The sequence below is a fragment of the Ascaphus truei genome, chromosome 4 (genome assembly GCF_040206685.1).
Source record: "Ascaphus truei isolate aAscTru1 chromosome 4, aAscTru1.hap1, whole genome shotgun sequence".
Lineage (NCBI taxonomy): Eukaryota > Metazoa > Chordata > Amphibia > Anura > Ascaphidae > Ascaphus > Ascaphus truei.
In genome coordinates, this window is record NC_134486.1 from 226,509,364 (window position 1) to 226,529,863 (window position 20,500).

Below are 20,500 nucleotides of genomic sequence, written 5' to 3' on the forward strand. Positions count from 1 at the left end.
TGCTGCTGCAAGAAGAATCATTTTAATGTTGTACCTCAGCGTCAATACAGTATACAGTATCAAGTTCTATGCTGCAATGGTTGCTACATTGCGTGTGAATTGGTGAGTGTGAAGGAGTAGATAGGGAGATGTAACACGTGCATTACTTTTTCTCCCGTCAATCGCTATAAAAAAAAACCTGCCAAGTGTAAGGTGGCGTAACTTTTTAACAGTATACACCAGATGAAAAATGCCAGAATAGGACAATTGGTCGCGGCCGTCCCACCGCAACCAACTCCACGCCAGCGTTTAGCCGCAGGATGACCCTCCGCCATTGGCTGCTAAACACGAGAAAATACGTTTTAGGGCAAGGTGTTTACTTTAGGGGTTTTAGTGGTTAAGGTATGAGGTTAACTTTAGGGGTTTTTAGTGGCTAGGGTAGGGTGTTAACTTTAGGCGTTTTAGTAGTTAGGGTATTGTGACGGGAGCTTTGTGACAGGCTATTAATAATACACAAAAATAAATATATATAATATATATATATAACTGGGTTGAACTGGAACTGGGACGAGACTTAGATATGATAAAATATAATTTATTCCTTGATAAAGGTGAACACACAAAATATACAAATAACAGGCAAAATATGGACACTTACTTAAAGATGGAAATGATGAAACAGTCACATCTGGACTGGCAGTTCATACAGCAATCTTCATCATTCCAAGACACGAAAAGCCATGAAAAGACCTTGCATGCAGACATTGCATAGCACTTCTCTCAGCAATCAAGATGGTATAGAAGAACACAGGATAAAGGGTGGACAACAGTTTATAAACCTTTTGTAACCCTATCCTTAACATTAAGTACAGGTGATTGGTTTTCAATTACCTGTAGCCACTCACTAACATGGGAACACATTTTGATACATGCCCCCCAGCTAGTTGGCACATGCTCAGTTGGACTCTGGGGTCTCATTTCTGCAACCCCACATTTGCATCAGGAATGCCAGCCAGTCTACTAAACGGAATTTCTGGCAGGATACCCTTTGTTGTAAGGTGTGAAATGGGACACTTATTACAATAAAGCATGGGAACAGGGAAATACACATTTTCATGTCATAACAAGGGTTAAATCACATTTCTGAACCTCAGCCCAGTTAACCCCTTGTCTCCCTGGTGAGGTCAGGGGATGGCCAAATGGGGTACAACCCCTTTAATACCGGGCCACCCCCTTTCGATCGTCACACCTCCCCTGCTCAAGGGGTGCCTGGTGCCCCAGCTGCCTCCCCCTGGCACTGGGATACCACTGGCGCCCTTGAAGCACTCAATAAGTCCTGAGGGGTTGGCCTGGCACAATTGTCCTCCGGCATTGTCCAGTACATTGTCCTGGCCACAGTGGATAGTGAAATCTAGATCCTGAGGAGCAGGGCACCAACGTGGCCGCCGGGCATTCTCCTTTGCCTCCCTCTGCCCCCACCCAGGGCCTGGTGAACTCAGTCCATGGTGAAGGGGTCCCCTTTCAGACGAGGCTGCACACTGCCCAGAGACTGGCATGTTTCTGAACCTGCCAGAGACCAGCTATCAAGCACAGACCGTTGCTTTACTGTCAACCAAGTCTGGGAAAGAGCTATGCCACTATCCTGTAGGGACCCTACCTGCCTTGGCTCTGTGCCCACCTGCAGTTGCTCTGCTATACTCCTGACTCTCCTCCCTGGCTGCCTATCTACCCACAGCCCCTCCTTTGGGGTCACTCCTGGCCAGTCAGAACAAGGGACCTTCTGCATACCTAGCCCATCCCTAGCTTCTGCCAGCTGCCTAACACCCCACTGACCTCCTATCTCCCCCTGCCCCACGGTGTCTACCTGCCTAGCATCCCCTAGGCCCAGCACCTCAGCCTGCTGCTTACCTCCCTGCAGCCCACCTGTACTCCTCTCCCCCCTGGGCAAGCCTAACCCAGACACTGGAGCTACCTGAGTGCACCTACCTCCCTGACCTTGTCTCCCCCTTACCAGGGATGAGCTCAGGGGCGTCTCTCCAGATGCAACCGCCTTAGCTTTTGGCTGGCAGGTATCCCTGGGGTGGCACAAGCTTACCACTGCCCCGGATACCCCCAGCCCATAGCCAGGCTGCAACAGGGGGTTGCTGATCTGAGACACCCCCTGAGGCTCTGCCAGGGTAATGGGAAACTCTAGCTGCCATACCTGCTGCTGTCCCTCCCCGGCTACCACTAGCCCTTCTTCTCCCACTGAGATCTGATGCTGGCTACCTACCTGCAGCCTCCCCTCACTCCGCTTCTCCCTAGCTAATCCTAGCCTGGATCCTAGGGACACCAGATTGAGGCCATCTCCCTGACACTGTCTCCCCATTACCGGGGATGAGCTCAGGGTTGCTGGTGCAGATGCACCCACCTTAGCTCCTGGCTGGCAGGTAATCTGGGGGTGGTCTAACTTTGCCACAACCCCTGATACCTCCAGCCCGTAGCAAGGCTGCAACAGTGGGGCTCTTAACTGAGAGTCCCTTTGCAGCTCCGCCAGGGTAATGGGGGTCTAGCTGCCCTACAAGCTGCCCTTCCTTCCCGTCCCCTGGTACCCCTATCTCCTGTCACCCCCCAGTCACCCGTATAGTGAAACAACAGGGTACAGTCATAGGGAAAAATAAGTCAGGGTCAGTCTGCGACTTGGTCTGGCTTACCTCGCTGGTCCCTGCAGAGACCGCCGCTTTCGTTGGTCCCGATTGCAGGGGGACTGGAGTGGCCGCTGCCGGCATCATCTGGGCCGGGAAGCAAAGGGTCACCGCCGCAGCAGCGCCCGGGGTTGGCACAGGGGAAACGATGCAGGACCGGGGTCCCAGGTCTTTGTGGAGAAACACAGCTCCATGCAAACTTGGTAACATAACCCCCTGCCGCAATCCCTGTCCCTCCCCCCACTCAGAAAGGGCTCCGGCACTTTCCGGAATCGTGGCTCTTCTGCCGCCGCCGCCGCCGCCGCCATGGGCGAGCCCCGGGTAGCTGCCGCAGCAGTACCCGGCGTTGATGCAGGGTCGCCGGCGTGGATTGTGGGGCTCTGGTCATCGCTGGGAATCGCCGACTCCGCCAAACAATGTGAAACACCCACCTCCCGCACACCCCAACCCTCCCCCCAAATAAAATTGCTGCCAGCAGGATGCCAGAGTGGCGGCTTCTTCTCCGCCGCCGCCGGTTCTCCGCCGGGATCAGGTGGATGGCCGCCGCTCTCCGCCGCTGTTGCTGATGCAGCCCGTCCAGGTTCTCCAGGAGACGTCCCGAGGAGGGTTGTCGCCCCGGCTGGGCGGGAGCCATCAGATGATGCCGCTAACTTGGTCATCTTTTCCACAGCTCGTGAGCGCTGGCCCTGAGGGGCTTCTTCGCCCGACCGCGCATGATCAGGGCACCGGGCATTATTGTGGCCCATTTGTTGGCAGTGCCGCAGCGGCTGCCGGTGCTTCTCCGCCACCGGTGGACTAACCCCAGCAAGGGGCAACGGAGTCCAGAGCGGAGTTGCTTGAGCACCGGGCTCATTCCAGAGCTTCTCCGCCGCCGGTGGACTAACCCCAGCAAAGGGCAACTGAGTGCAGAGCGGCGTTGCTTGAGTGCCGGGCTCTGGGAGGGAATAAGCAGGTTGGTGTGGTACCGACGCCAGGTACTGGGTCCACTTTGCCGGGAACCACATCTTGCCCAACGCACACACCAGTGCTAGCTCTTTCAGGGAAAATGGACGGGCCACCACAACGCCCATTACCTCTCCTGGTGCAAGACTTCCATGGTCTCCGAGACCACCCGCTTCCTCCACAAGTCTATGCCGTCCTGGAGCTGGGTCCATTCCCTGCTCTCCGGGCGGTTTGATGGTTACAGCGGCTGCAGCTGTGGATCTTTGCTCAGCCTGCCGGGTTTCATGCTCACCGATCGCTGTCTCTCTCTCAGCCTTGCTGGCTGCTGGTCTCCGCACCGACTTGATGCACTCCTCCGGTCTCGGTGCCGGCTTCAGTCAGACGGATGGCCGGCACTTTGGTTCTGGAGGCAATGCTTCTCACAAGTAGGGGAACAGTGAGGAGGTGCCATATCTTGTGTTATATGTTGTACACTGTGTGGTCAATATTTTTGTTTATAAACCTTTTGTAACCCTATCCTTAACATTAAGTACAGGTGATTGGTTTTCAATTACCTGTAGCCACTCACTAACATGGGAACACATTTTGATACATGCCCCCCAGCTAGTTGGCACATGCTCAGTTGGACTCTGGGGTCTCATTTCTGCAGCCCCACATTTGCATCAGGAATGCCAGCCAGTCTACTAAACGGAATTTCTGGCAGGATACCCTTTGTTGTAAGGTGTGAAATGGGACACTTATAGCCTGCTCTGGATTGAGTCATCTCCGCCCTCCTGTAAACAGTGTAGGTGATAAACTCCTTTGAACAGCACTTAAATTCTAGACGTTGGGACGCTTTCCCTGACCATCTGCTGCCTTATTGCCAAGGGAATTTCCTCTGGTTCTTGTCCATACCTTGGGACGCAGTATTAAAGATAAAACACCAACATATTGAAATATCCGGTTCCGTTGGGTCCAGCGGGTCCAAACTTCCCAGTTCTCAATGCCGGAACTGGTACACCCTATGGTCCAATTTGAGACTTACTACGACCTTCGGAACCGGAGTTACACAAATACACCTTAAACCGTTTCCTATTTTAATACAATAAACTCCGCTGTAAATTAAATCACGGTCTTTCACTAAATCCCCATTGAAAACAACGGGCTTCGCCGCCATAGACTTTCAATGGCAAACCGCCGCCGTTGGCAGCTATGGGAATCCACCGCCATAGACTTTCAATGGGGCTACGCCACCGTTGAAGTCAATGGGGGTTTTCCGCCATAGCCGGTCAATGGAGATTGGCCGCCATTGGAGTCAATGGGAAAAGTCCCGAACTTTCAAGGGGGTCCATACTCCGTCGGGTTGGTCCAAGAGGGTCAAGGATGGTTCTGCAGCGATGCCGGAGCATTGACTACAGGTACCCCAAACCCTGGCCCTCTGGACCCTCCGGAACCGGAGCTATCGTTTCCTAAATTTCAGCTTTTTACACTTAGCCATTTTCTTGAGCTGTTTCTGCCGCCGCCATTGGAACCTATGGCGTGACCCGCTCTTCTCGGTTTGACCCTTATCGGGGGTTCAGGATTCGGGGACCCGGTTGTGGTCGAGTGGGGGGAGGCCTAGGAACTAGGGGCAAAAAGAATTTTATTTCTAGGTGCTCTAGAACTGTTTATTCCCACGCCACTTGTCGTTGAACTTGACTGCTAAGTGATCAAAGCTCTCTTATTGAAAAAGTATCCGCTTTGCGGTTTTGCGGTTTGGACGGGAGCCAACTCGTTCCTGGAAAGCTCCGTCGAGGAACCTCCATTGAAGTCAATGGGCCCATTGACTTACAATGGGAAACCGCCGCTCCTCCTCTCGGACGCCATCTGCTGGTCTTCATAGGAAACAGGACCAAAACAGCAAGATTCGCCATTGAAACGCATGGAGCTTAAATGGCGGCCTATGGGACCCTGCAAAATGGTGCCTGAAAAGGCGGGAAAATTACACAAAGGGCTATAATCACTAAAGAACTATTAACCCTTGTACTCCCGGATGGATCCTAGTGTGTGTGTGATGCAGACACTGATTAGACCAGATATTACAATAAAGCATGGGAACAGGGGAATACACATTTTCATGTCATAACAAGGGTTAAATCACATTTCTGGACCTCAGCCCTGTTAACCCCTTGTCCCCCTGGTGAGGTCAGCGGATGGTCAAATGGGGTGCAACCCCTTTAATACCGGGCCACCCCCTTTCGATCGTCACAGGTAGGAGGTTAACTTTAGGGTTTTTTGTGGCTAGGTTAGGGGGTTAACTTTAGGGGTATTAGTGGCTAGGGTAGGGGGTTAACTTTAGGGGTTTTAGTGGCTAGGGTAGGGGGCTAACTTTAGGGGGTTTAGTGGCTTGGATAGGAGGTTAACTTTAGGGGGTTTAGTGGCTAGGGTAGGGTGTTAACTTTAGGGGTTTTAGTGGCTAGGGTATGAGGTTAACTTTAGGGGTTTTAGTGTTTAGGGTATGAGGTTAACTTTAGGGTTTTTAGTGGCTAGGGGGTTAACTTTAGGGGTTTTAGTGGCTAGGGTATGAGGTTAACTTTAGGGTTTTTTGTGGCTAGGGTAGGGGGTTAACTTTAGGGGTTTTAGTGGCTAGGGTAGGGGGTTAACTTTAGGGGTTTTAGTGGCTAGCTTAAGAGTTTAAGGTTTTTAGGGTAGGTGGTAGTATTAGTATTAAGGGTTAACATGAGGGTGTTTAAGGGTAAGGGCTAAGGTTAGTGACTTAGATTAGTGGCGAAGCAGGCGGCAGCGAGGTGAGTTGCGGCTAAAGACCAGCGGTCGTTGGGTTGCAGCGAAATGGCCGCGACCAAATGTCCCAGACCGGTAAGAAGCTGTGTCTTACATTTGAAGCAACTGTGTACCGGAAAATGGTAAAGAGGATAAATGCACATTTACCTCCGCATTGATAGATACAGGGACATTCATGAAACTCTGAGAAATGGATATTGCAGCTTAATCCCACGTTAACTGCTATTGATTTGAATGGGGCAAAAGTTAAGTGTTCCAGTGGCATGTGGCATGCAGTGGTATGCAGTGGCATGTGGCATGCAGTGGCATGTTCCATAGGCTAAATGCAGTTTAATTTTATACAAATCAAACAGGTATAAGTATTTTAAAATATTTTATTTTCTCCACAGTAAATTATTAGTAACTAAATGCAATGGAGTATTTATACAATCATAACCTAATCTCTCTTGTTATAACACTTTTTGTCAACTCCTCTATATACAGAGCGGTTGTTCATCCCGAGTCTTTCGCTTTGATATTGTATTTGAGCAGATACGCTGTAGGTTGTGATAGCTTTTAGCGGACCAACATTAGAGTTTTTTATAAATAGAAAATATAGTGTTCAGAGCTTTCAAAGTCTCATAGGTTTCTTCTGCAAATGTAACGTATTTACACTTGAAGAAACCTTTGAGGTATCACAACAAATATGCTCATCTCCAGGACCAATACAGCTACTAGAATTACATGTTGTGTTTGAACAAATTCTGCTTCGATCAAAGACATTTGAGGACCAATAATTGTCAGATAACATTTAAACTGGGCGGACCCAAAGAAAACTGACTTATTTTTGCCCATGTGAATAAGTAACATTTTTACTTTAGGGGGAGTTGAATCTTTCTGAAGAAGCTGCTTGCATTGGTGTTTGATCCTTTCATGTGGAATCGAGCTGGGATATCTTTATCACACTTGGTGAATCCCGGACTGCCCAATGTAGAAGTGGCTGGATTATGTATAAAATCCGTTTCCCGGCTATAAAACTGGAGCACAAATATAGCACCAGATGTATCAAAAGAAAAAGATTATTTCCTACAGTAAATCTGGAACAGGTTTCGCTGTGTTGACCCTGTGCAAACAAATAATAATTATTACCTATCAATACAGCCCTATGAAGTAGGTAACCAACTTTTATATTTCAAGGAAGTTTATCAGAAACCTACAGTATACAGTGGCCTAAATACAGGGTAAGGGGCCCTCGGGCATTTCACTTACCCGCCGGCCCTCGTCCAGCGACGTCATGACGTAGCTGCGTTATGTGATGACACCTTGTCATGGCAGTGCATCACCACGTGACACCACGTTGCCATGATGACGCAGCGTCACGTGACGCCGCAACTGCAATGGAGGAGGGCTGCTCTGGCAGAGGCCCCACTCTCTCTCCCAGGCAATCAGTTTCATTACTGTGGGGAAGAGCATGAGGCCTCTGTAAACTGCCAGGGGGGTTCATCACGAGCTGGGCCCCCGCGGGTGTGCCTGGACATCCGGGTGGTAGTTACGCCACTGAACCTATACCTGAGCAGCTCATTTTAATCCCTTTTCTGGTGTAAAAAAACCTCAATTCAACAGATGTGTCAAATATAGGAATCCTGGTGAAAAAATATGCCACATTTGATTCTAGTACAAAATAAATAAATTAATAGCAGATCAATCTGCATTCTTCTGGAGTTTCATAGCTAATCTAATTTTTCACAAACAAAAGCCAGTGTTGAAGTCAATATACAATTTCTCAGAGAAAAAATACAGTTGTCTACTGATAATGTCACTGACTTTGAAGTTCTAGAGCCTTGGTCCGCTTTTGGTGACTTTAGGCAAATGACACTAATCTGTGCCTCAGACACCACAAACTAGATGACATTTTGAGCCTGGAATATGTACAGCACTGCATACTGTACGTCAGCGCTGCAGAGGATAACAACATTGTTGTACCTAATATCCCCTCATTACTTGGAATGATTGCAGGTATTTGAGCTTCTTCTGAAGGTACAACAGGAAAGGCCTTGTCATTATAAAGTATATCTCCGGGGGACTTGGAGCTGGTTAAAAGCTCCATATGTTCAGGATATTGAAGCTTGGGCAGAGCCAGCAGCAGCACTATTATATCGGCTGCTGGCCACAATGCCACCAGACCACGCCCCTTTCTGCACGTGTGTCCTCTCATTGGCTGAAAAGCCAGTCTCTATGCAAATGAGACTGTGCTCTGCGGGCAGGGATTGGTGGAAGGCGTTCTGAGAGGGTGCGGCTCTACAGGAGGCGTAGAATGTCTCCCAGACATTGCCCAGACGTACAAAGGAGAGAGGGGCAGGGAGAGGGCTGTGCAGCGGAGGCCAGACCTGAAACAATGCAGTAATAAGCACCTCCTCCCCAAAGTGTATTATAAACTTCTCCATCTGCAATCAAAACAATACCTCTCCCCCACCAGCCACTTCTTCTGCAGGAAAACTTTCTGTAGTGCTCTGGGACTAGATTTCTGGATTTCACTGGCATCTCAATTCCTCGAGCTGCGAGGTAAGCACCAATCTGTTGTATTTATTGTACACTTTTATTGCAATGACCATAAACAGGTTAGGCATCCAAATGAGACACGACTTAAGGGCGCATTTATTATTGCTGGAAATAGTTGTCTGAAGTTGCAATAACTTTGCACTGTGTTGGAATCAGCTGCTGTCTTTTAATGGTATGTGTGTAGATCGGTGTTTCTGAACCATGGTCCCATGTCACCCAGGGGTGCCTCAGACTTAATTTAAGGGTGCCGTATGGGAAAGAAACGAATGATGATGTGTGCTTTTGGGGTATCATCCTGAATGCTGCAATGTTTCCTGCATTTATAGCCGATGATAAATGTTGCGTTCCACTTAAAATAACAGAAAACGTGACTTTTTCTACAATTACATTTAAAAACAGTCATCGCCATAACACTGTCATCGAAAATGTGACATGGTGTTATAATTAGATACTTATTTTTAGTTTTTACACCGTGTTATTGGCATTTAAATAAATGTGACAAATTGTGTCTATATCTTTATTTATTGATCAAATGAAGGGCTACTTCGGCCACTGTATCTCCCTGTAGGGGGATGAGAAACAGTAGTGTAGAGATGATGTGATTTATTCTCCACCCAGATTTTCCTTCTGCAGTTACCTCTTTTCTTTTGTAGCCTCTCTAAATTTAGACTGAGCTTCCAGCAGGGAGGAGAATCACAATGTGTTTGGATTAGGGGTATAGGGGCTGGAAGTAGGGGTGCAGGGGTATGTATGTAAATGATTTCCTATGATTCCCTCACTCAGAGAGAGTTCCTGCAGTCCTGAGTAATAAAGGGGTTGTCTTGGAGTATTCACATTATGTTTACAGTATTTTAATACATTACAGCTGCTGCAGGTCTGAGTTAACAATGCTAGGGTGATAACAAATAAGGCCTAGTGTAAAGAGCGCTGTCTCACAACTGTGAAAGGTGGGATTGATATGTGTTGGCTTGTATGTATAATTCTATTTATATAGCGCCAACAATGTACGCAGCACATTACAATACAAGGTACATAAATGAGAAAGAGTTGGTATAAGTGTAACAGGTAAATGACAACATGAGACAAAGGGAGACCCTGTCCCAAAGAGCTTACAATCTATGTAGCAAACCTACAAAAGCTAGACAGTAATTTATTTTTGGAACTGAATTTTAGTTTTTTTTCCTCTTTCGAGTTCTGTATGTAGGAGTCCATTACATCTGTTTTTAAACAGAACACTTGTTTTTGCTCTGTATATCTTATAATGTAGTGATGCCCAATTTGGATGTGACTTTATTTTGCAAATAGGCTACAATTAATGAATTGTACATTGTACATAGAAATAGAAATAAGTATGTCTGTTGGAAAATACATTTTCCTTTGTTTAAACCCACTGAAAACGGAATAAATCAAACTTCCAGTTTTGCGCAAAAAAGGAAGAGGAGAAAATCTGTAAAGTACATGTTTATATACTGATATGTTTTCTTTGAGTCATTACCTAAATTCTTTCAGTGCCATGCATTGCAATGCTTTGCTGGCATCTTTGGCAACCAAAGGGGTAAAACATCTTAGTGCTTTGCAGTGATTTCTTGCTGTATGGTCTGTGGACTATTGATATCCACCATATGGTCCATTGCTTTTCTGACACATCTGTGCACCCATTTGTTGGTCATTAACATTAATTATCACCTGTATACACATGGTGCCAACATGCTGCATTCAGTAACACAATGGATAGAACAAGTGAGTAAAGATGCAGGTTGTCCTTGGGTTTGATTTGACTTTTGTTTTTGTTTTTTAAATAACCAGGTGCCCTATGTAGCAAGATTAAAAAAATTAAAAAAAATATGTCAACAGTTTAGTGCTAAAAAGTAGAACATACCTTGACTTGAAACTGATCCATTTTGGGAACCAATATAATGTGCTGCGTTAAGTAAATTTTTGGTTGTTGCATAGCAACTTAATTGTGCGCTAACAATACCAACAGAATGTTCAGGGTTTACGCTACGTTTAACTACATGACTTTTTTTTTTGGTGCATAGATTTGATTTTTTTTTAAGTACATACCATTCACATTTGTGTTCTAAGCACATTCCTTTTTTTGATTTCTATGTCAATACACAACAATTCCATTTGCTACTCTTAGTTGTTAGGCCCTCAAGTGTTTTACTTGTATGTACAGTATATCTTTTACTTAACCTCTTTAGTGCCCCCTTCACATCAGGCCCAACAGCCAGAACAGGGAACAGGGAAATGATCACGTGATCGCTCCGAAGAGCGGTCACATGATGCAGAAGTGACGGTGGGTCCGTGGCTACGGAGGTGGCATGTCCCTCCAGCACTGATAGTTTTGAAGGAAACTGATAGCAAGGGGCTTATTCTATATCCGCCGAAGGGGGCAGTCGGGCCAAAAAGTCTTGGTGAAATGTTATCACCATAATTCGTTTTTTTTAATTAGTTATGAACACACCCCATATTGAAAAGAAAATAAACCAATATAAATATTCTCTGCATATTCTCTGCAGCTGTAGAGTTGCCACCTGGCACAGATGTAAAAAAAATGTAGGCAATATACAATTTTGGGAGGTTTTAAAACTGCATTGCTGGGGCTGCTTTTGATATATGGAGTATGGATGCAATGATAGTTTAAAGCAGCACCACTCAGCAGTGGAGGTGTTAAAAGGGCTTTCCCACTTGTCATCTTTATATTATCAACATATATTTTTTGTTGTCTTGTAAATGCCGTAAACCTTACAACAGCCACTGTATCATTTTAACACTTGTTTAATAATTTATCTTACATGTAGCTTTTCAAATTTAAATCTGAGAATCTGTGGACTACACAATGACCCAATACTACCTAATTTGGGGATTATGCCTAAAACTGCTATTATGGTAGGCGCTACGGTGCATGCGATTTTTGCGCGCTGCGAAACAAAGTGAAGCAGCTGATTTTGGCCGGCCATAGTGCACACGAGCACGGGCGCGATGCAGAGCGACCGCGCGGCAGATTTTTCAAACTACAATCTATTTTGTTTTTTTTTTGCACGGCGACCGCGTCACGTGAGCGGTTCAGCCAACGAGGGCGAACCAGCCTGGTGACGCGTCCGCCGTGCCTCCCCAATCGCCTCCAGCACAATTCACCCATCACAGGGCGCCATGTGCTCCTTCGTGTGTGCACACGCCTACTATAATCGCCGCCTAAGAGGGAAACATTGCAACAGTGAGTTCAGAGTTGCAACGTGTGCTAAAAGCCGTTCACCTTCATAACATCACAATAATATATATATTATATACACGGTACAGATACATATATATATATATATATACACTTGCACACTCAAAATATAAAAAATGAAGGTAGAAAGCAAAAATTGCAGGGGTGCTAAAGCTTGTGCCTACAACTCAATACACAAAACATGGCAATGACAGACAAAAGGGCAAAGTACACCCAAAAGACACCAACATATTAAAAAAGAACCTACATATTTATTTATCAAAAATCTACATTTTAGTCTCACACGGAGACCTTCATCAGGATTTTAAATCCTGATGAAGATCTCAGTGTGCGACCGAAACATCGATTTCAAGAAATAAATATGTGTTATTTTTAAAATATTTTGGTGTCTTTTGGGTGTGCGTTGCCCTTCACTTATTACCACCTTCATAACATCAAATATATATGTGCATTTGCATTGCATTGAACTGCACCTCTTTTACAAACAGTATACACCTTCAGTAAATAAAAATACGACTTGTGGTTCATTTGCATGTCTCGGAGAGATGTCTGCAACCCTGTCTTTCCCCATTATCGCTTAGCAAACAGTACTTCCACTGCCACCAAGGATTCTGGGTAAGGACATGCAAATGAGCACAGTGTGTCAATCTTTACTTCTTATCCATTTTAACCAGGAGAGGGGATTAGGCCTCCTTTTTGTCAACATAGGAAAAGTTTCCGTTTAACCACATCTTGTTGTGACTAAACTGAGGCTATAGCAGCCTGAGGCATTTTTGACTGGCAGCCTGGTGACAATTGTAAACTGAGAAGAAAATGAATAAGAAGAGAGAGGGTAATTCACACATGAGATTTGCTAGCATTAACTGTCATGAACATTGTTCCCTTACAGCAGGGGTCGGCAACCTGCAGCTCGTCCCTCACCTACCTCAACCTCTCGCAGGTTGCCGCTCGCCAGCTTCTGCCTCTCACTGTGTGCTGCGGGGGGGGGGGGGGGGGAGGGAGGGGGTGGCTTTGCTTAGGCCTCACATTGAGTGAAATAACCAGCAACCCAGGACAGTGAGTACAGGGGAGAGCCAGGCGCAAAGTAAGTAAGTGTAAGTTATGGTGTGTGAAAAAGTCAACAAAAAACCTCCACCGTTAGCATATAACAAATAAAGACTTTCACTTGTGAGCACATTCACATCTTAGGCCGCGGGTGCTCATTTGCATGTCATTTCCCAGAATCCCTTGCTGCAATGGAAGCACTGTATGCTAGGTGATAATGATGAAAGGCAAGGTTGCAGACCTGTCTAAGACATGTGAATGTGCTCACAAGTGATCTTTTTATTTGATGTGTGTGTGTGCGTGTGCGTGTGTGTGTTTAATTTGTACAAACTGTTTTGAACAGAAAAACATTGAAAAAATAAATAAATAAAGGGACTTATTGTGAGATACATTTTATTCCCCCACATACTTTAATCGGAATTAGGGAAAGCAAAAAATAAGTTTGTCGTATGTTTATACAGAGCTCTTTTTCGCTTGGTGTTTCAGATTAATTTGACAGGTCCCCCATGGAAAAACAAATTATCATGGGATTTTAAATTATTGTTCTCTAATGCTTTAAAACAGTGATTCCCAACCTTTTTTACATTGTGCATCCACTCTCTAGAAAATATTTGTTCTGTGAACCCCTAATTAATATATCTTATTGCCTACGCATCAGACTATCGCTAACAAAACAATTTGACCGATCCCAGGCATTGTAGTGTCCTGAGCTTTGCGGGGGCACTCACGCTTAATAAGGCCCCAAACTGCACCTCAGTGTGTGCAGACAGCATGGGTTGTATAATGGTGAATTACTTTGGGAAACTTCCAAAGTCACAAAACAATGCCTTGCCGCTGTGGATGCAAAGCATTGTGGGGAGCAACTTTGGAAGCCCCTGCTGTAATTGACAGCTCTACCACCCACGCTAACGCTACGGCTCCAGTCACTGCGTGCGCGTCGGAACGCCTGGCGGCGCGTGCACCAGTTTCAGCCGCGATCTGTGGTCTAGGGGTTGCGATGGGACGCACGTCTTGGCATGTCAGAGAAGAGCTATGTGAGCAAAGACAAGATTTAGGCTACGGCCCCCTGGGGAGGTGTGGCGGGGCGTGGCCATGATGTCACGCGGCTGGTTCACTCTCATTGGCTGAACCACCGCCATGACATGGCCATCGCACGGCATCGCGCTTTCTGCAGGCGCGCGCAGTTAGTGACGTGGGCCGGCCCCCTGGAGGCACGTTGTAGTGTGCACAGCCACGAACAGTGGGTACGCGGCCTTAGGTACAGCTTGGGACCTTGCTAAGTGTGTAGAGCCCATTCAGGCTCAGGAACCCAATATACTGTCTGGGATTCACCATTACATATTTTTGGGGCCAAACCCCATGGAGTCACCTCACGAACCCCCAGTTGGGAATCACTGGTTTAGAATAACAAAATAGTCGTATTAATCTGGCATTTAATTCAATTTTGTAGAAACTTTCTAACCAATTTTTACTACTTTTTTGATACCTAAATATACTTAACTATTGAGCTGCTGCTTGGGAAAAAAGAAAAAACACAAAAGCGCACCAAGATTGAGATATGATATGTATTGACAACAAATAAAGATAATAATATGCACTTACATATATAAAAACTTTAATGGTCCAGATCACGATCGTCACTTCTATTGGTAGGGCAACAAATGGGATGAAGAGGGGGGTAATCTCAGTCTTCAGGAACAAGCCCCGCGCGCTGGGGCTGTATTCAGAGGTTGCGCTGCGTCTCTGCTTCACACGCTTGTCGGCGTGATGATCTGCGTAGTGCGCATGCGCGGCAAATGAGGCCCCCTATAGTAGTCCCGGAAGTGCCCGCCCGTTTTCCGTTTCGATCGAAAATGGCAATAAAAATAGCAATAAAAACACTTGTGTGAAGACTGGCTGTATGTGATAAACAGACCAGCGACACCCTTCGCGACGCGTTTCGAATACAAAAGTATTCTTCCTCAGGCGATTGAGCTGCTGCTTCTAAGGCCGCAATTATAGTAACCGCGACTGCACGAGTCATCACGCGCCGTGAGAACAAATCTGTGGGAGTCAATGAGGGAGGCCATAGTGCGCACGAGCGCAATGCAGAGCGACCGCGCAGCAGAATTTTCAAGCTACAAATTACTTTGTTTTTTCATGCCGCGGCCGCGTAGTGTGAGCGGTTCAGCCATGTGACGCCTCCGCCATGCCTCCCCGCCGCGCAAAAACTATGAGAACAAATCGCTTGGCTGATAGGCGCGCGCGCCCACTATAAACGCGGCCTAAGGTAAATTTTACAGTTAGGGTAGGAGGTTAATTTAAGGGCCATAGAAAAAAGGTTTGGAATGTGCTCAAAATCATATGTGAGCCCTGTCAGCTGTTAGTACGTGATGTCCATGAAAATCCTGGGTGCTTTATAGAACGTCCACAGTGATAACAGTCCATATAATGGGAATAAAGAGGAATAAGCGCCTGGATAACAAGTGGAAAACGCCCTACGCGTTTCATGCGCCCCTTGATAAAGTGCTTGCTCACGAACTGCGTAGGTGCGTTTTCCATTTGTTATCCACCTAAGCTACACATAAATTAACCTTTATTTGGAGTTGCCCTGGATTAATTACCTTTGTTTTCTGTGCTCCGATTCTACACTTCTCTTTCTTTTAATTTAAGGGGTTTAGAGGTTAGCGTAGGGGGTTAATTTAAGGGGTTTTAGTGGTTGGGGTTAGGGCTTAGGTTAGGGGTTTTAGGCACTTATCTTAACAGCGAAGCGACCGGTGGTGATGGGTTCTGATGGCGGAGAGAATCACGGCAAAGCGCCAGAAGTAATTTGGTCGCAGCAAAACGGCCATGACCAAATGTTCTAGACCAGCAGTGCGCAAACTGGGGGGTGCATCCCCCAGGGGGGCGCTATATTTTCAGGGGGGGCATGGCAGTTATAGATGTTGCGCTCTCTCCCCCCAGGCATTTAAATTAAAAGCCAGGGGACCGCACAAGGCCTCTATAATACTCTTACCTTCCCTTCCAGCGACGCGTCGTCCTGGTAACCCAGCGTCAAATGAGCAGGAGGTTTGAATGTCCAGGTTCAAGCATGTAATTTGACGCTGGGGAGTGTTTGGGACGAAACCCAGATTGGAATTGGCTAGGGAAATTTGTCTTGGTATAGAAATCGCTTAATTGGGAGTGGACACATTTTTCCATGACTTTGGATAGAATTGGGAGAAGTGAGATTGGCCTGTAGTTTGAGACAGTGTTTTTGTCCCCACTTTTGAAGATTGGGACAACGCTGGCAGTTTTCCAGGTCTTAGGGATATGGCCTGTAGACAGGATAGAGTTGACTATGGACGCAATTGGTTTGGCAATGGCAGGGGCACCAAGTCGTAGGAACCTAGATTGTAGTAAGTCAGGTCCACATTGGCTGCTTAGTTTTAATTTGAGGAGCGCTTGTATAATCTCCTCTTCAGATACTGGGCCAAATTGAAAATTGTGGGCAGTGTTGGGAGGGGGTGGGGCTATCTGCGTACTCCCAGGATGAGATTCAGATTTGTGGTTGGGCTGCGTTTCGCTAATAAGTTAGTGGCACACCCCACAAAGTAATCATTGAATGCATTTGCAATGTCAGTGGGGTTTGTCAGAGTAATATCCCCATTAGTGATATTACTTGGTTGTTGATGGTTAGGAGGCTGGAATATATTGTTGATAACCTGCCAGAAGTTAGCTGGGTTTGATGTATTTTGGTGGAGATTGTCAGAGTAATATTGTGTTTTTGCATGCCTTGTTTGCCTTGTGCACATATTCCGCATGCATCTGTAGTGATTGAGATCCTTGGTAGTGCCAGTTACTTTGTAGCTTTTCCACAAGGTATCCCTGAGCTGGTAGAGTGCAATAAGGTCAGTTGTAACCCACGGAAGGTGGGCCCCCCGTACCCTTATTTTGCGTAGTGGAGCATGGGTATCGCAGAGTTTTAAGAACTCGGATTGGAAATAGTCGAGCGCAGAATCAGGGTCGGGAATTAAATCGATTCTGTGCCATGAGCAGTTGGTAAGGTCATCCAGAAACTGTTATGGGTTAAAGTTTTTAAATGTTCTAGTGAAGAGAACTTTAGGGCTTGAATGGGGCGGTTTAATTTTCCTTACACAGTACACTATTGCATGGTCACTGAAAATGTCAGGAAGGATGCCAGAGGATTGGATTCTGCTGGGGTTTGAGGCGAGAATCCAGTCTAGCAAGGAATGGTTATGCGATTTCAAGTTTACCCGTGTGGGTTGGGAAATGAGTTTTGATAGGTTAAGTGGCTTGAGTTGTATCTGGATTTTGTGGTTTTTGGGGTCAAGCCAATTGAAGTTGAAATCCCCAAGAACTAGCAGCTCACTCTTCTCATTCAGAGAGGAAATGGAGCCAAGAAATTGAGTGATATTAGTCAGGGATTGTAGAGGGGCTTTAGGGGGGCGGTAGTTGCCAGCAACCAAGATGGGCTTAGAAAAGGGGAGGCAGATTTTGCCAACTAGAATTTCAAAAGAGGGTGGGCTTGGGGGGCAATTTAACAGTTTAAATTGTAAGGTGTCTGCAATATAAAATAACACCCCTCCTCCTCTCTTTGACCTATCTCTCCTAAAAATGGAGTATCCCTGAATGGCGATATTTGCATCAGGGGTCTTAGGGGTTAGTCATGTTTCTGTAAGAATGATGGCTTTGGGTTTATGCATAAGGCACCAAGCCCTTAGTTCATCCAGTTTGGGCAGCAGGCTCCGGATGTTTATATGGGCGACAGATAGCCCTTTTTGGAATTTAAAGGTGGAATTCTCAGGGGCATGGGACAGAGCTGAAATGGGAGGACCTGGGTTAGGTTCAATATCACCTGCTAAAGAGAGTAACAGTACGAGTAGGAATTTGGGTAGTTGTTTGCAACTTGTAAATTTGTGGTGTTTGCCATTAGAGTGAGCAGTGGTTGGTGTGCTGCTTTTTAGAGTTCTCCACCAACATTCAGTAGATAGTGCAAGGCTTTTGAGTAGTCCAGGGTGTATGGTGATGTTGGTTGTGGACCAGGACGGAGGAGTTTGTAGTGGATAGAGGGAGTCACATCTCCATGAGGCCAGGAGAAAGAAAAAAGTTAAGGTACATAGCAGGTTCATTATGCCAGAGGTAGACAGTGCTGCATGGAGCTGTTGTGAGCAGAGTGAGTGTGTGCAGACTAAACAGCAGGGGTGTGCCTGTTCCTTGTCAAATGTTTAGCTGTATTGCAATGCTAGAGTCAATTCAGGGTTTCAGTGTATTGTGCAGTCAGTTTTGGGAGAGGCTGCAGTGAATAAGTTGTAAAGGGGTGGGGGGGTTAAAATATGCAGGTTAGCAAGCATGGGATCATAGTGTGATCTGAATAGCTTACCGTTTGTTGTCTTGAGTAAAGGAGTTTGCAGAAAGATGCAGTCCCCAGTCACCTCTAGTCAAACTATAGTCTAACTATATTTATCACTTAAAAGCTCACTTTAATTGCCTCAAATGCCAATGCAGTGCCTGCAAAATGCAGGAAAGGTTTTGGTTTTATACAGCTAAAGCAGTCACATGACCCTCCCCTCGCCCCAATAAATCAGCTTGTTCCAGTTGGTCAATTAACAGCACAGAGTTAAGAGGGGAAAAAAAAAAAACACCTTTTGATATTCAAACATACTAACTTATATCAATGCTAAAGGCCAGAGTCAATCTTTTAAACAGGACTTGCATATCAGGAACATACTTATATCAATGCTAAAGGCCAGAGTCAATCTTTTAAACAGGACTTGTACATCAGGAACATACCCAGTTGTGAAAGTAAACTCCTAGCCAAATGGCACGGCCCATTTGAAGTACTCCACCGCACGGGTGATGTGGATTACGAGATCGCTCAACCAGGGTCCAGGAAGGGTAAACAAATTTACCATATGAACTTGCTGAAACCCTGGAAGGTGCAGCGGTCTCTATTCATCCACCCGGTGGAGGAGGAAACGGACCTGGGTCCTCAGCCCCAATGGGTAGACAATTGTCCTCTGAACAAAAAGGGGACTTGTTAGAAATAGTTACACAATTCAATTATGTTTTTTCTGATTTACCAGGTCAAACTAATTTAGTTTCCCATGTGATAGAGACAGCACCTGGGGTAAAAGTACGCTCTCGTCCTTACAGGTTGCCTGAAAGCCGTAAGGCCCTGGTAGAGAAGGAGGTACAAGAAATTTTACATTTAGGCGTGATTGAGGAATCATGCAGTGAGTGGTGTAGTCCACTAATTATGGTCCCTAAACCCGATGGGAAGGTAAGATTTTGTGTGGACCTCCGAAAGGTCAATGCGGTATCCAAGTTTGACGCATATCCGATGCCAAGGGTGGACGAGTTAATTGACGCCCTTGGTAATGCGGAATATATATCCACGCTGGACTTAACAAAAGGATACTGGCAAATACCTTTAGAGGAAAAGTCCAAGTGCAAAACAGCCTTTGCCACTCCCATGGGTTTATACCAGTTTGTGACAATGCCATTTGGACTGCATGGAGCCCCAGCCACATTTCAGAGGCTCATGGATAAAGTACTGAGACCTCATAGGGCTTATGCCACGACCTATCTAGATGACATTGTCATTTATAGTAAACACTGGCGGGCCCATCTAAATGGGCTGAAAGCGGTCCTCAAGTCGCTAAGAGAGGCAGGGCTCACAGCCAACCCTAAGAAATGTGCCTTAGTTAAGGCGGAAGCCAAGTACCTGGGGTATGCAGTAGTGGTGGAAAAGTAAGGCCACTAATCGATAAGGTAGCTACACTGAAAGATGTTCCGACCCCCCGCACAAAAACGCAGGTATGCTCCCTGTTGGGTTTAGCAGGGTACTATCGGAGGTTCATCCCCAACTACTCGGAAGTTGCAGCCCCACTAACAGACCTCACAAAAAAGTGTGCCCCTACACAAGTGGTATGGTCAAGGGAGTGCCAGAGAGCCTTTGAGGAGGTAAAAAGGTGTCTATCAGAGGGTCCCGTCCTTAGAAGCCCAGACGTTGATAAGCCTTTTATTGTACAAACCGATGCCTCAGAGATAGGGCTAGGGGCAGTGCTCTCGCAACAGTTTGAGGGAGTGGAACATCCGATCCATTTCTGAGTTGGAAATTGTTCCCAAGGAAAAAAAACTACTCGGTAATTGAGAAGGAGTGTCTCGCAGTAAAGTGGGCAATCGAGGCCTTGAGGCACTACCTGACGGGAGTCCATTTTACATTGGTAACAGACCATGCTCCATTAAAATTGTTAAATATTATGAAAGACTCGAATGCTAGGTTGACCAGGTGGTACATGGCTCTCCAACCCTTCTCGTTTGAGATTCAGGACAG

The 20,500-nt window shown here is 46.2% G+C and overlaps 1 protein-coding gene across 4 annotated transcripts in view; it reads left to right on the plus strand.

Annotated features, from left to right (window-relative positions):
- The first annotated feature begins 8,695 nt into the window (after positions 1 to 8,695).
- Positions 8,696 to 20,500, plus strand: part of TIAM2 (TIAM Rac1 associated GEF 2) — a 329,759-nt gene continuing 317,954 nt past the window's right edge. For all 4 annotated transcript variants that reach the window (XM_075596950.1, XM_075596946.1, XM_075596949.1 and 1 more), the window contains exon 1: positions 8,696 to 8,906. The gene's annotated coding sequence lies outside the window, so the exon portion shown is untranslated. The remainder of the gene's footprint in view (positions 8,907 to 20,500) is intronic.